A 13,173-nucleotide genomic window follows, 5' to 3' on the forward strand; every position below is an offset into this window, starting at 1 on the left:
GTGTGAAAATATGAAGAGCTTCAAAACGTGTCAAAAATTATGAGGAGCATGAAACGGTCCTGAAAAATAGGAGGAGCATGAATCGGTATTCAAAAACATGAAGAGCTTCAAAAGGTGCTGAAAACATATGAAGAGCTTCAAAAGGTAGTCAAAAATATGAGGATCATGAAACGGTACTGAACAATAGGAGGAGCATGAAGTTGTGTTGAAGAACATGTAGAAACTGAAAAGGTAGTGAAAAATATGAAGAGCTTCAAAAGATGTGAAATACATTGAGGAGCATTAAACGGTCTGAAAAATACGAGGAGCATGAAGCGCTGTTGAAAACATGAAGAGCCAGAGAAAGGTGTGAAAAATATGAAGAGCTTCAAAAGGTGTGAAATGCATGAGGAGCATGAAACGGTCTGAAAAAAGGAGGAGCATGAAGTGGTGTTGAAAACATGAAGAGCCTGAAAACAGGTGTGAAAAATATGAAGAGCTTCAAAAGGTGTCAGAATTATGAGGAGCATGAAACGGTCTGAAAAATAGGAGGAGCATGAAGCGGTGTTCAAAACATGAAGAGCCTTAAAAGATGTGAAAAATATGAAGAACGTCAAAAGGTGTCAAATATATGGGGATCATGAAACGGTCTGAAAAATAGGAGGAGCATGAAACGGTGTTCAAAATCATGAAGAGCCTGAAAAGTCTGAAAGTATGAAGAGCTTCAAAAGGTGTGAAAAATATAAGGAGCATGAAACGTTCTGAAAAATAGGAGGAGCATGAAGCGCTGTTGAAAAACATGAAGAGCCTGAAAAGGTATGTGAAAGATATGAAGAGTTTCAAAAGGTGTCAAAAATATGAGTAGCATGAAACAGTCTGAAAATTAGGAAGAGCATGAAGTGGTGTTCAAAAACATGAAGAGACTGAAAAGGAGTCAAAAATATGAAGAGCTCCAAAGGTGTCCAAAATATGACGAGCATGAAACAGTCTGAAAATTAGGAAGAAGCATGAAGTGGTGTTCAAAAACAGGAAGAGCCTGAAAAGGGGTGAAAAATATGAAGGAGCTTGAAAAGTTGTCAAAAATACGAGGAGCATGTAACGGTCTGAAAAACAGGGGGAGCATGAAGTGATGTTGAAAACATGAAGAGCCTGAAAACGTGTGAAAAATATGAAGAGCTTCAAAAATATGAAAAATATGAAAAGATTCAAAAGGTGTGAAAAATATGAAGAGCTTCAAAAGGTGTCAAAAATATGACGAGAATGAAACGGTCTGAAAAATACGAGGAGCATGAAGTGGTGTGAAAAACATGAAGAGCCTAAAAGGTGTGAAAATATGAAGAGCTTCAAAAGGTGGTCAAAAAATATGAGGAGCAGGAAACGGTCTGAAAAATAGGAGAAGAATGAAGTGGTGTTGAAAATCATGAAGAGCCTGAAAAGGTGTGAAAAACATGAAGAGCTTCAAAAGGTGTCAAAAATATGAGGGGCATGAAACGGTCTGAAAAATTGGAAGAGCAAGAAACGGAGTTCAAAAAACATGAAGAGCCAGAAGAGATGTGAAAAATATGAAGAGCTACAAAAGTTGTCAAAAATATGAGGAGCATGAACCGTCTGACAAATAGGAAGAGCATGAAGCGGTGTTCAAAAAACATGAAGAGCCTGAAAAGGTGTGAAAAATATGAAGAGCTTCAAAACGTGTCAAAAATATGAGGAGCATGAAACGGTCCTGAAAAATAGGAGGAGCATGACATGGTATTCAAAAACATGAAGAGCACTGAAAAGATTTGAAAAATATGAAGAGCTTCAAAAGGTGTCAAAAATATGACGAGCATGAAACGGTACTGAAAACTAGGAGGAGAATGAAGTGGTGTAGAAAAACATGAAGACCTGGAAAATGAGTGAAAAATATGAAGAGCTTCAAAAGTGTCAAAAATATGCATAGAGAAAGAATAGCATAACGGTCTAAAAATAGGAGGAGCATAAGCGGTGTTCAAAAACATGAACAGCCTGAAAAGGTGTGAAAAGAATGAAGAGCTTCAAAAGGTGTGAAAAAATAAGAAGAGCTTCAAAAGGTGTCAAAAAATTAGATTAGCATGAAAGGGTCTGAAAATGGTGAGCAGCATGAAGTGGTGTGAAAAACATGAAGTGCCTGAAAGGTGTGAAATATCATGAACAGCTTCAAAAGGTGGTGAAAAATATGAAGAGCTTCAAAAGGATGTGAAAAATATGAAGAGCTTCAAAATTTGTCAAAATGAGATGAGCATGAAACGATCTGAAAAATAGGAAGATTATGAAGCGGTGTTCAAAATATGGAGAGCCTGAAAGGTGTGAAAAAATATGAACAGCTTCAAAGGTGTCAAACATATGAGGAGAATGAAACGGTCTGAAAAATAGGAGGAGCATTAAACGGTGTTTCAAAACATGAAGAGCCTGAAATGGTGTGAAAAATATGAAGAGCTTCAAAGGTGTCAAAAATAGGAGGAGCATGAAAACGGTCTGAAAAAATAGGAGGACACGAAGCGGTGTAAAATCATGAAGACCCTAAAAGGTGTGAAAAATATGAAGAGCTTCAAAAGGTGTCAAAAATATGAGGATCATGAAACAGTCTGAAAAATAGGAGGAGCATGAAGCGGTGTTCAAAAACATGCAGAACCTGAAAAGGTGGAAAAAATATGAAGAGCTTCAAAAGGTGTCAAAAATAGTAGGAGCATGAAACGGTCTGAAAAATAGGAGGACATGAAGCTGGTGTAAAAAACATGAAGACCCTAAAGTGAAGTGAAAAATATGAAGAGCTTCAAAAGGTGTCAAAAATATGAGGAGCATGACACGGTCTGAAAAATAGGAGGAACATGAAGCGGAGTTCACAAAAATGAAGAGCCTGAAAAGGTGGAAAAAATATGAAGAGCTTCAAAAGGTCTCAAAAATTTGAGGAGCATGAAACGGTCTGAAAAATAGGAGGAGCGTGAAGCGGTGTTCGAAAACATGAAGAGTTGAAAAGGTGTGAAAAATATGAAGAGCTTCAAAAGTTGTGAAAAATATGAAAAGCATGAAACAGTCTGAAAAATAGGAGGAGCATGAATTGGTTTGAAAAACAAGAAGAGCCTGAGAAGGTGTGAAAAATATGCAGAGCTTCAAGAGATGTCAAATATATGAGGATCATGAAAATTTCTGAAGAATACGAGGAGCATGAAGCGGTTTTGAAAAACATGAAGAGCCTGAAAAGGTGTCAAAAATATGAAGAGCTTCAAAAGGTGTCAAAAATATGAGGAGCATGAAACGGTCTGAAAAATAGGAAGAGCATGAAGCGGTTTTGAAGAACATGAAGAGCCTGAAAAGGTGTGAAAAATATGAAGCGCTTCAAAATGTGTCAAAATTATGACGAGCATGAAACAGTCTGAAAAATAGGAGGAGCATGAATTGGTTTTGAAAAACATGAAGAGCCAGAAAAGGTGTGAAAAATATGAAGAGCTTCAAAAATTGTGAAAAATATGAGGAGCATGAAAAGGTCTGAAAAATAGGAAGAGCATGAAGCGGTGTAGAAAAACATGAAGAGCCTTAAAAGGTGTGAAAAATATGAAGAGCTTCAAAGGTGTCAAAAATATGAGGAGCATGAAACGGTCTGAAAAATAGTAGGAACATGAAGCGGTGTTGAAATACATGAGGAGCCTGAAGACGTGAGAAAAACATGAAGAGCTTCAAAAGGTGTCAAAAATATGAGGAGCATGAAACGGTCTGAAAAATAGGAGGAGCATGAAGTGGTATTCAAAAACATGAAGAGCCAGAAAACGTGTGAAAAATACGAAGAGTTTCAAAAGGTGTCAAAAATATAAGGAGCATGAAACGGTCTGAAAAATAGGAGGAGCATGAAGCGGTATTCAAAAACATGAAGAGCCTGAAAAGCTGAGAAATTATGTCAAGCTTCAAAAGGTGTGAAAAATATGAGGAGCAGGAAACGGTCTGAAAAATAGTAGGAGCATGAAGCGGTGATAAAGAACATGAAGAGCCTGAAAAGGTGTGAAATATATGAAGAGCTTCAAAAGGTGTCAAAAATATGAGGCGCATGAAACTGTCTGAAAAATAGGAGGAGCATGAAACGGTGTTAAAAAACATGAAGAGCTTCAAAAGGTGTGAAACATATAAAGAGCTTCAAAAGGTGTCAAATATATGAGGAGCAGGAAACGGTCTGAAAAATAGGAGGAGCATGAAGTGGTGTAGAAAAACATGAAGACACTGAAAAGGTGTGAAAAATATGAAGAGCTTCAAAAGGTGTCAAAATATGAGGAGAATGAAACTGTCTGAAATATAGGAGGAACGTGAAAAGGTGTTAAAAAACATGAAGAGCTTCAAAGGGTGTGAAACATATGAGGAGCGGGATACGTTCAGAAAAATACGAGGAGCATGAAACGGTGTTAAAAAATATGAAGAGGTTCAAAAGCTGTGAAACATATGAAGAGCTTCAAAAGGTGTCAAATATATGAGGAGCAGGAAACGGTCTGAAAAATAGGAGGAGCATGAAGCGGTGTTGAAAAACATGAAGAGCCTGAGAACGTGTGAAAAATATGAAGAGCTTCAAAAGGTGTCAAAAATGAGATGAGCATGAAACGGCCTGAAAAATAGTAGGAGCAGGAAGTGGTGTTGAAAAATATGATGAGCCTGAAAAAGTGGGAAATATATGAAGAGCTTCAAAAGGTGTCAAAAATATGAGGAGCATGAAACGGTCTGAAAAATAGGAGAAGAATGAAGTGGTGTTGAAAAACATGAATTGCCTGAAAAGATGTGAAAAATATGAAGAGCTTCAAAAGGTGTCAAAAATATAAGGAGCATGAAACGGTCTGAAAAATAAGAGGAGCATGAAGCGGTATTCAAAAATATGAAGAGCTTCAAAAGGTGTGAAACATATGAAGAGCTTCAAAAGGTGTCAAAAATATGAGGATCATGAAACGGTCTGAACAATAGGAGGAGCATGTAGTTGTGTTGAAGAACATGTAGAAACTGAAAAGGTGTGAAAAATATGAACAGCTTGAAAAGGTGTCAAAAATATGAGGAGCATGAACGGTCTGAAAAATAGGAGGAGCATGAATCGGTGTTGAAAAACATGAAGAGCCTGAAAATGTGTGAAAAATATGAAGAGCTTCAAAAGGTGTGAAAAATATGAGGAGAATGAAACGGTCTGAAATATTGGAGGAGCAAGACACGGAGTTCAAAAACATGAAGAGCCAGAAGAGATGTGAAAAATATGAAGAGCTACAAAAGTTGTCAAAAATATGAGGAGCATGAACCGTCTGAAAAATAGGAGGAGCATGAAGCGGTGTTGAAAAACATGAAGAGCCTGAAAAGGTGTGAAAAATATGAAGAGCTTCAAAACGTATCAAAAATATGAGGAGCATGAAACGGTCTGAAAAATAGGAGGAGCATGAATCGGTATTCAAAAACATGAAGAGCCTGAAAAGATTTGAAAAATATGAAGAGCTTCAAAAGGTGTCAAAAATATGACGAGCATGAAACGGTCTGAAAAATAGGAGGAGAATGAAGTGGTGTAGAAAAACATGAAGACCCGGAAAATGAGTGAAAAATATGAAGAGCTTCAATAGGTTTCAAAAATATGAGGAGCATGAAACGGTTTGAAAAATAGGAAGAGCATGAAACGGTGTTAAAAAACATGAAGAGCTTCAAAAGGTGTGAAACATATGAAGAGCTTCAAAAGGTGTCAAAAATATGAGGATCATGAAACGGTCTGAACAATAGGAGGAGCATGAAGTTGTGTTGAAGAACATGTAGAAACTGAAAAGGTGTGAAAAATATGAACAGCTTGAAAAGGTGTCAAAAATATGAGGAGCATGAACGGTCTGAAAAATAGGAGGAGCATGAATCGGTGTTGAAAAACATGAAGAGCCTGAAAATGTGTGAAAAATATGAAGAGCTTCAAAAGGTGTGAAAAATATGAGGAGAATGAAACGGTCTGAAATATTGGAGGAGCAAGAAACGGAGTTCAAAAACATGAAGGGCCAGAAAAGGTGTGAAAAATATGAAGAGCTTCAAAAGATGGGAAATACATGAGGAGCATTAAACGGTGTTCCAAAACATGAAGAGCCTGAAAAGGTGTGAAAAACATGAAGAGCTTCAAAAGGTGTCAAAAATATGACGAGAATGAAACGGTCTGAAAAATACGAGGAGCATGAAGTGGTGTTGAAAAACATGAAGAGCCTAAAAGGTGTGAAAAATATTAAGAGCTTCAAAAGGTGTCAAAAATATGAGGAGCATGAAACGGTCTGAAAAATAGGAGAAGAATGAAGTGGTGTTGAAAATCATGAAGAGCCTGAAAAGGTGTGAAAAACATGAAGAGCTTCAAAAGGTGTCAAAAATAGGAGGAGCATGAAACGGTCTGAAAAATAGGAGGAGCATGAAGCGGTTTTGAAAAACATGAAGAACCTGAAAAGGTGTGAAAAATATGAAGAGCTTCAAAAGGTGTCAAAAATATGAGGAGCATGAACGGTCTGAAAAATTGGAGGAGCATGAAGCAGTGTTGAAAAACATGAAGAGCCTGAAAATGTGTGACAAATATGAAGAGCTTCAAAAGGTGTCAAAAATATGAGGGACATGAAACGGTCTGAAAAATTGGAAGAGCAAGAAACGGAGTTCAAAAACATAAAGAGCCAGAAGAGATGTGAAAAATATGAAGAGCTACAAAAGTTGTCAAAAATATGAGGAGCATGAACCGTCTGAAAAATAGGAGGAGCATGAAGCGGTGTTGAAAACATGAAGAGCCTGAAAAGGTGTGAAAAATATGAAGAGCTTCAAAACGTGTCAAAAATATGAGGAGCATGAAACGGTCTGAAAAATAGGAGGAGCATGAATCGGTATTCAAAAACATGAAGAGCTTCAAAAGGTGTGAAACATATGAAGAGCTTCAAAAGGTGTCAAAAATATGAGGATCATGAAACGGTCTGAACAATAGGAGGAGCATGAAGTTGTGTTGAAGAACATGTAGAAACTGAAAAGGTGTGAAAAATATGAAGAGCTTCAAAAGATGTGAAATACATGAGGAGCATTAAACGGTCTGAAAAATACGAGGAGCATGAAGCGCTGTTGAAAAACATGAAGAGCCAGAAAAGGTGTGAAAAATATGAAGAGCTTCAAAAGGTGTGAAATGCATGAGGAGCATGAAACGGTCTGAAAAAAAGGAGGAGCATGAAGTGGTGTTGAAAAACATGAAGAGCCTGAAAAGGTGTGAAAAATATGAAGAGCTTCAAAAGGTGTCAGAAATTTGAGGAGCATGAAACGGTCTGAAAAATAGGAGGAGCATGAAGCGGTGTTCAAAACATGAAGAGCCTTAAAAGATGTGAAAAATATGAAGAACGTCAAAAGGTGTCAAATATATGGGGATCATGAAACGGTCTGAAAAATAGGAGGAGCATGAAACGGTGTTCAAAATCATGAAGAGCCTGAAAAGTTCTGAAAAGTATGAAGAGCTTCAAAAGGTGTGAAAAATATAAGGAGCATGAAACGTTCTGAAAAATAGGAGGAGCATGAAGCGCTGTTGAAAAACATGAAGAGCCTGAAAAGGTGTGAAAGATATGAAGAGTTTCAAAAGGTGTCAAAAATATGAGTAGCATGAAACAGTCTGAAAATTAGGAAGAGCATGAAGTGGTGTTCAAAAACATGAAGAGACTGAAAAGGAGTCAAAAATATGAAGAGCTCCAAAGGTGTCCAAAATATGACGAGCATGAAACAGTCTGAAAATTAGGAAGAGCATGAAGTGGTGTTCAAAAACAGGAAGAGCCTGAAAAGGGGTGAAAAATATGAAGAGCTTGAAAAGTTGTCAAAAATACGAGGAGCATGTAACGGTCTGAAAAACAGGGGGAGCATGAAGTGATGTTGAAAACATGAAGAGCCTGAAAACGTGTGAAAAATATGAAGAGCTTCAAAAATATGAAAAATATGAAAAGATTCAAAAGGTGTGAAAAATATGAAGAGCTTCAAAAGGTGTCAAAAATATGACGAGAATGAAACGGTCTGAAAAATACGAGGAGCATGAAGTGGTGTTGAAAAACATGAAGAGCCTAAAAGGTGTGAAAAATATGAAGAGCTTCAAAAGGTGTCAAAAATATGAGGAGCAGGAAACGGTCTGAAAAATAGGAGAAGAATGAAGTGGTGTTGAAAATCATGAAGAGCCTGAAAAGGTGTGAAAAACATGAAGAGCTTCAAAAGGTGTCAAAAATATGAGGGGCATGAAACGGTCTGAAAAATTGGAAGAGCAAGAAACGGAGTTCAAAAACATGAAGAGCCAGAAGAGATGTGAAAAATATGAAGAGCTACAAAAGTTGTCAAAAATATGAGGAGCATGAACCGTCTGACAAATAGGAAGAGCATGAAGCGGTGTTCAAAAACATGAAGAGCCTGAAAAGGTGTGAAAAATATGAAGAGCTTCAAAACGTGTCAAAAATATGAGGAGCATGAAACGGTCTGAAAAATAGGAGGAGCATGAATCGGTATTCAAAAACATGAAGAGCCTGAAAAGATTTGAAAAATATGAAGAGCTTCAAAAGGTGTCAAAAATATGACGAGCATGAAACGGTCTGAAAAATAGGAGGAGAATGAAGTGGTGTAGAAAAACATGAAGACCTGGAAAATGAGTGAAAAATATGAAGAGCTTCAAAAGGTGTCAAAAATATGAGGAGCATGAAACGGTCTAAAAAATAGGAGGAGCATAAGCGGTGTTCAAAAACATGAACAGCCTGAAAAGGTGTGAAAAGAATGAAGAGCTTCAAAAGGTGTGAAAAATAAGAAGAGCTTCAAAAGGTGTCAAAAATTAGATTAGCATGAAAGGGTCTGAAAAATGGGAGCAGCATGAAGTGGTGTTGAAAAACATGAAGTGCCTGAAAAGGTGTGAAATATATGAACAGCTTCAAAAGGTGTGAAAAATATGAAGAGCTTCAAAAGGTGTGAAAAATATGAAGAGCTTCAAAATTTGTCAAAAATGAGATGAGCATGAAACGATCTGAAAAATAGGAAGATTATGAAGCGGTGTTCAAAATATGGAGAGCCTGAAAAGGTGTGAAAAATATGAACAGCTTCAAAAGGTGTCAAACATATGAGGAGAATGAAACGGTCTGAAAAATAGGAGGAGCATTAAACGGTGTTCAAAAACATGAAGAGCCTGAAATGGTGTGAAAAATATGAAGAGCTTCAAAAGGTGTCAAAAATAGGAGGAGCATGAAACGGTCTGAAAAATAGGAGGACACGAAGCGGTGTAAAATCATGAAGACCCTAAAAGGTGTGAAAAATATGAAGAGCTTCAAAAGGTGTCAAAAATATGAGGATCATGAAACAGTCTGAAAAATAGGAGGAGCATGAAGCGGTGTTCAAAAACATGCAGAACCTGAAAAGGTGGAAAAAATATGAAGAGCTTCAAAAGGTGTCAAAAATAGTAGGAGCATGAAACGGTCTGAAAAATAGGAGGACATGAAGCGGTGTAAAAAACATGAAGACCCTAAAAGGTGTGAAAAATATGAAGAGCTTCAAAAGGTGTCAAAAATATGAGGAGCATGACACGGTCTGAAAAATAGGAGGAACATGAAGCGGAGTTCACAAAAATGAAGAGCCTGAAAAGGTGGAAAAAATATGAAGAGCTTCAAAAGGTCTCAAAAATTTGAGGAGCATGAAACGGTCTGAAAAATAGGAGGAGCGTGAAGCGGTGTTCGAAAACATGAAGAGTTGAAAAGGTGTGAAAAATATGAAGAGCTTCAAAAGTTGTGAAAAATATGAAAAGCATGAAACAGTCTGAAAAATAGGAGGAGCATGAATTGGTTTGAAAAACAAGAAGAGCCTGAGAAGGTGTGAAAAATATGCAGAGCTTCAAGAGATGTCAAATATATGAGGATCATGAAAATTTCTGAAGAATACGAGGAGCATGAAGCGGTTTTGAAAAACATGAAGAGCCTGAAAAGGTGTCAAAAATATGAAGAGCTTCAAAAGGTGTCAAAAATATGAGGAGCATGAAACGGTCTGAAAAATAGGAAGAGCATGAAGCGGTTTTGAAGAACATGAAGAGCCTGAAAAGGTGTGAAAAATATGAAGCGCTTCAAAATGTGTCAAAATTATGACGAGCATGAAACAGTCTGAAAAATAGGAGGAGCATGAATTGGTTTTGAAAAACATGAAGAGCCAGAAAAGGTGTGAAAAATATGAAGAGCTTCAAAAATTGTGAAAAATATGAGGAGCATGAAAAGGTCTGAAAAATAGGAAGAGCATGAAGCGGTGTAGAAAAACATGAAGAGCCTTAAAAGGTGTGAAAAATATGAAGAGCTTCAAAGGTGTCAAAAATATGAGGAGCATGAAACGGTCTGAAAAATAGTAGGAACATGAAGCGGTGTTGAAATACATGAGGAGCCTGAAGACGTGAGAAAAACATGAAGAGCTTCAAAAGGTGTCAAAAATATGAGGAGCATGAAACGGTCTGAAAAATAGGAGGAGCATGAAGTGGTATTCAAAAACATGAAGAGCCAGAAAACGTGTGAAAAATACGAAGAGTTTCAAAAGGTGTCAAAAATATAAGGAGCATGAAACGGTCTGAAAAATAGGAGGAGCATGAAGCGGTATTCAAAAACATGAAGAGCCTGAAAAGCTGAGAAATTATGTCAAGCTTCAAAAGGTGTGAAAAATATGAGGAGCAGGAAACGGTCTGAAAAATAGTAGGAGCATGAAGCGGTGATAAAGAACATGAAGAGCCTGAAAAGGTGTGAAATATATGAAGAGCTTCAAAAGGTGTCAAAAATATGAGGCGCATGAAACTGTCTGAAAAATAGGAGGAGCATGAAACGGTGTTAAAAAACATGAAGAGCTTCAAAAGGTGTGAAACATATAAAGAGCTTCAAAAGGTGTCAAATATATGAGGAGCAGGAAACGGTCTGAAAAATAGGAGGAGCATGAAGTGGTGTAGAAAAACATGAAGACACTGAAAAGGTGTGAAAAATATGAAGAGCTTCAAAAGGTGTCAAAATATGAGGAGAATGAAACTGTCTGAAATATAGGAGGAACGTGAAAAGGTGTTAAAAAACATGAAGAGCTTCAAAGGGTGTGAAACATATGAGGAGCGGGATACGTTCAGAAAAATACGAGGAGCATGAAACGGTGTTAAAAAATATGAAGAGGTTCAAAAGCTGTGAAACATATGAAGAGCTTCAAAAGGTGTCAAATATATGAGGAGCAGGAAACGGTCTGAAAAATAGGAGGAGCATGAAGCGGTGTTGAAAAACATGAAGAGCCTGAGAACGTGTGAAAAATATGAAGAGCTTCAAAAGGTGTCAAAAATGAGATGAGCATGAAACGGCCTGAAAAATAGTAGGAGCAGGAAGTGGTGTTGAAAAATATGATGAGCCTGAAAAAGTGGGAAATATATGAAGAGCTTCAAAAGGTGTCAAAAATATGAGGAGCATGAAACGGTCTGAAAAATAGGAGAAGAATGAAGTGGTGTTGAAAAACATGAATTGCCTGAAAAGATGTGAAAAATATGAAGAGCTTCAAAAGGTGTCAAAAATATAAGGAGCATGAAACGGTCTGAAAAATAAGAGGAGCATGAAGCGGTATTCAAAAATATGAAGAGCCTGAAAAGCTGTGCAATTATGTCAAGCTTCAAAAGGTGTGAAAAATATGAGGAGCATGAAACTGTCTGAAAAATAGGAGGAGCATGAAGCGGTGTTGAAAAACATGAAGAGCCTGAAAATGTGTGAAAAATATGAAGAGCTTCAAAAGGTGTCAAAAACATGAGGAGAATGAAACGGTCTTAAATATTGGAGGAGCAAGAAACGGAGTTCAAAAACATGAAGAGCCAGAAAAGATGTGAAAAATATGAAGTGCTTCAAAGGTTGTCAAAAATATGAGAAGCATGAATGGTCTGAAAAATAGGAGGAGCATGAAGCGGTGTTCAAAAATATGAAGAGCCTGAAAAGGTGTGAAAAATATGAAGAGCTTCAAAAGTTGTCATATATATGAGGAGCATGAAACGTTCTGAAAAATAGGAGGAGCATGAAGCGGTATTCAAAAACATGAAGAGCCAGAAAAGGTGTGAAAAATATGAAGAGCTTCAAAAGGTGTCAAAAATATAAGGAGCATGAAACGGTCTGAAAAATAAGAGGAGCATGAAGCGGTATTCAAAAACATGAAGAGCCTGAAAAGCTGTGAAATTATGTCAAGCTTCAAAAGATGTGAAAAATATGAGGAGCAGGAAACGGTCTGAAAAATAGTCGGAGCATGAAGCGGTGTTAAAGAACATGAAGAGCCTGAAAAGGTGTGAAATATATGAAGAGCTTCAAAAGGTGTCAAAAATATGAGGGGCATGAAACGGTCTGAAATATAGGAGGAGCATGAAATGGTGTTAAAAAACATGAAGAGCTTCAAAAGGTGTGAAACATATAAAGAGCTTCAAATGGTGTCAAAAATATGAGGAGCAGGAAATGGTCTGAAAAATAGGAGGAGCATGAAGTGGTGTAGAAAAACATGAAGACCCTGAAAAGGTGTCAAAAATATGAAGAGCTTCAAAAGGTGTCAAAATATGAGGAGCATGAAACTGTCTGAAATATAGGAGGAGCATGAAACGGTGTTAAAAAACATGAAGAGCTTCAAAAGGTGGGAAACATATGAAGAGCTTCAAAAGGTGTCAAAAATATGAGGAGCATGAAAGGGTATGAAAAATAGGAGGAGCATGAAGTGGTGTTGAAAAACAAGAAGAGCCTGAAAAGGTGTGAAAAATATGAAGAGCCTGAAAAGGTGTGAAATATATGAAGAGCTTCAAAAGGTGTCAAAATTATGAGGAGCATTAAACGGTCTGAAAAATAGGAAGAGCATGAAGCTGTGTTCAACAACATGAAGAGACTGAAAAGGTGCGAAAAATATGAAGAGCCTGAAAAGGTGTGAAAAATATGAAGAGCTTCAAAAGGTGTCAAAAATTAGATGAGCATGAAACGGTCTGAAAAATAGGAGGAGCATTAAACGGCGTGGAGAAACATGAAGAGCCAGAAAAGGTGTGGAAAAATAGGAGGAGCTTCAAAATGTGTCAAATATATGAGGAGAATGAAACGGTCTGAAAAATAGGAGGAGCATGAAATGGTCTGAAAAATAAGAAGAGCATGAAACGGTCTGAAAAATAGGAGGATCATGAAGCGGTGTTGAAAATCGTGAAGAGCCTGAAATGGTGTGAAA

This window comes from Dama dama, chromosome 1 (assembly GCF_033118175.1).
Source record: "Dama dama isolate Ldn47 chromosome 1, ASM3311817v1, whole genome shotgun sequence".
Taxonomy (NCBI): Eukaryota; Metazoa; Chordata; class Mammalia; order Artiodactyla; family Cervidae; genus Dama; species Dama dama.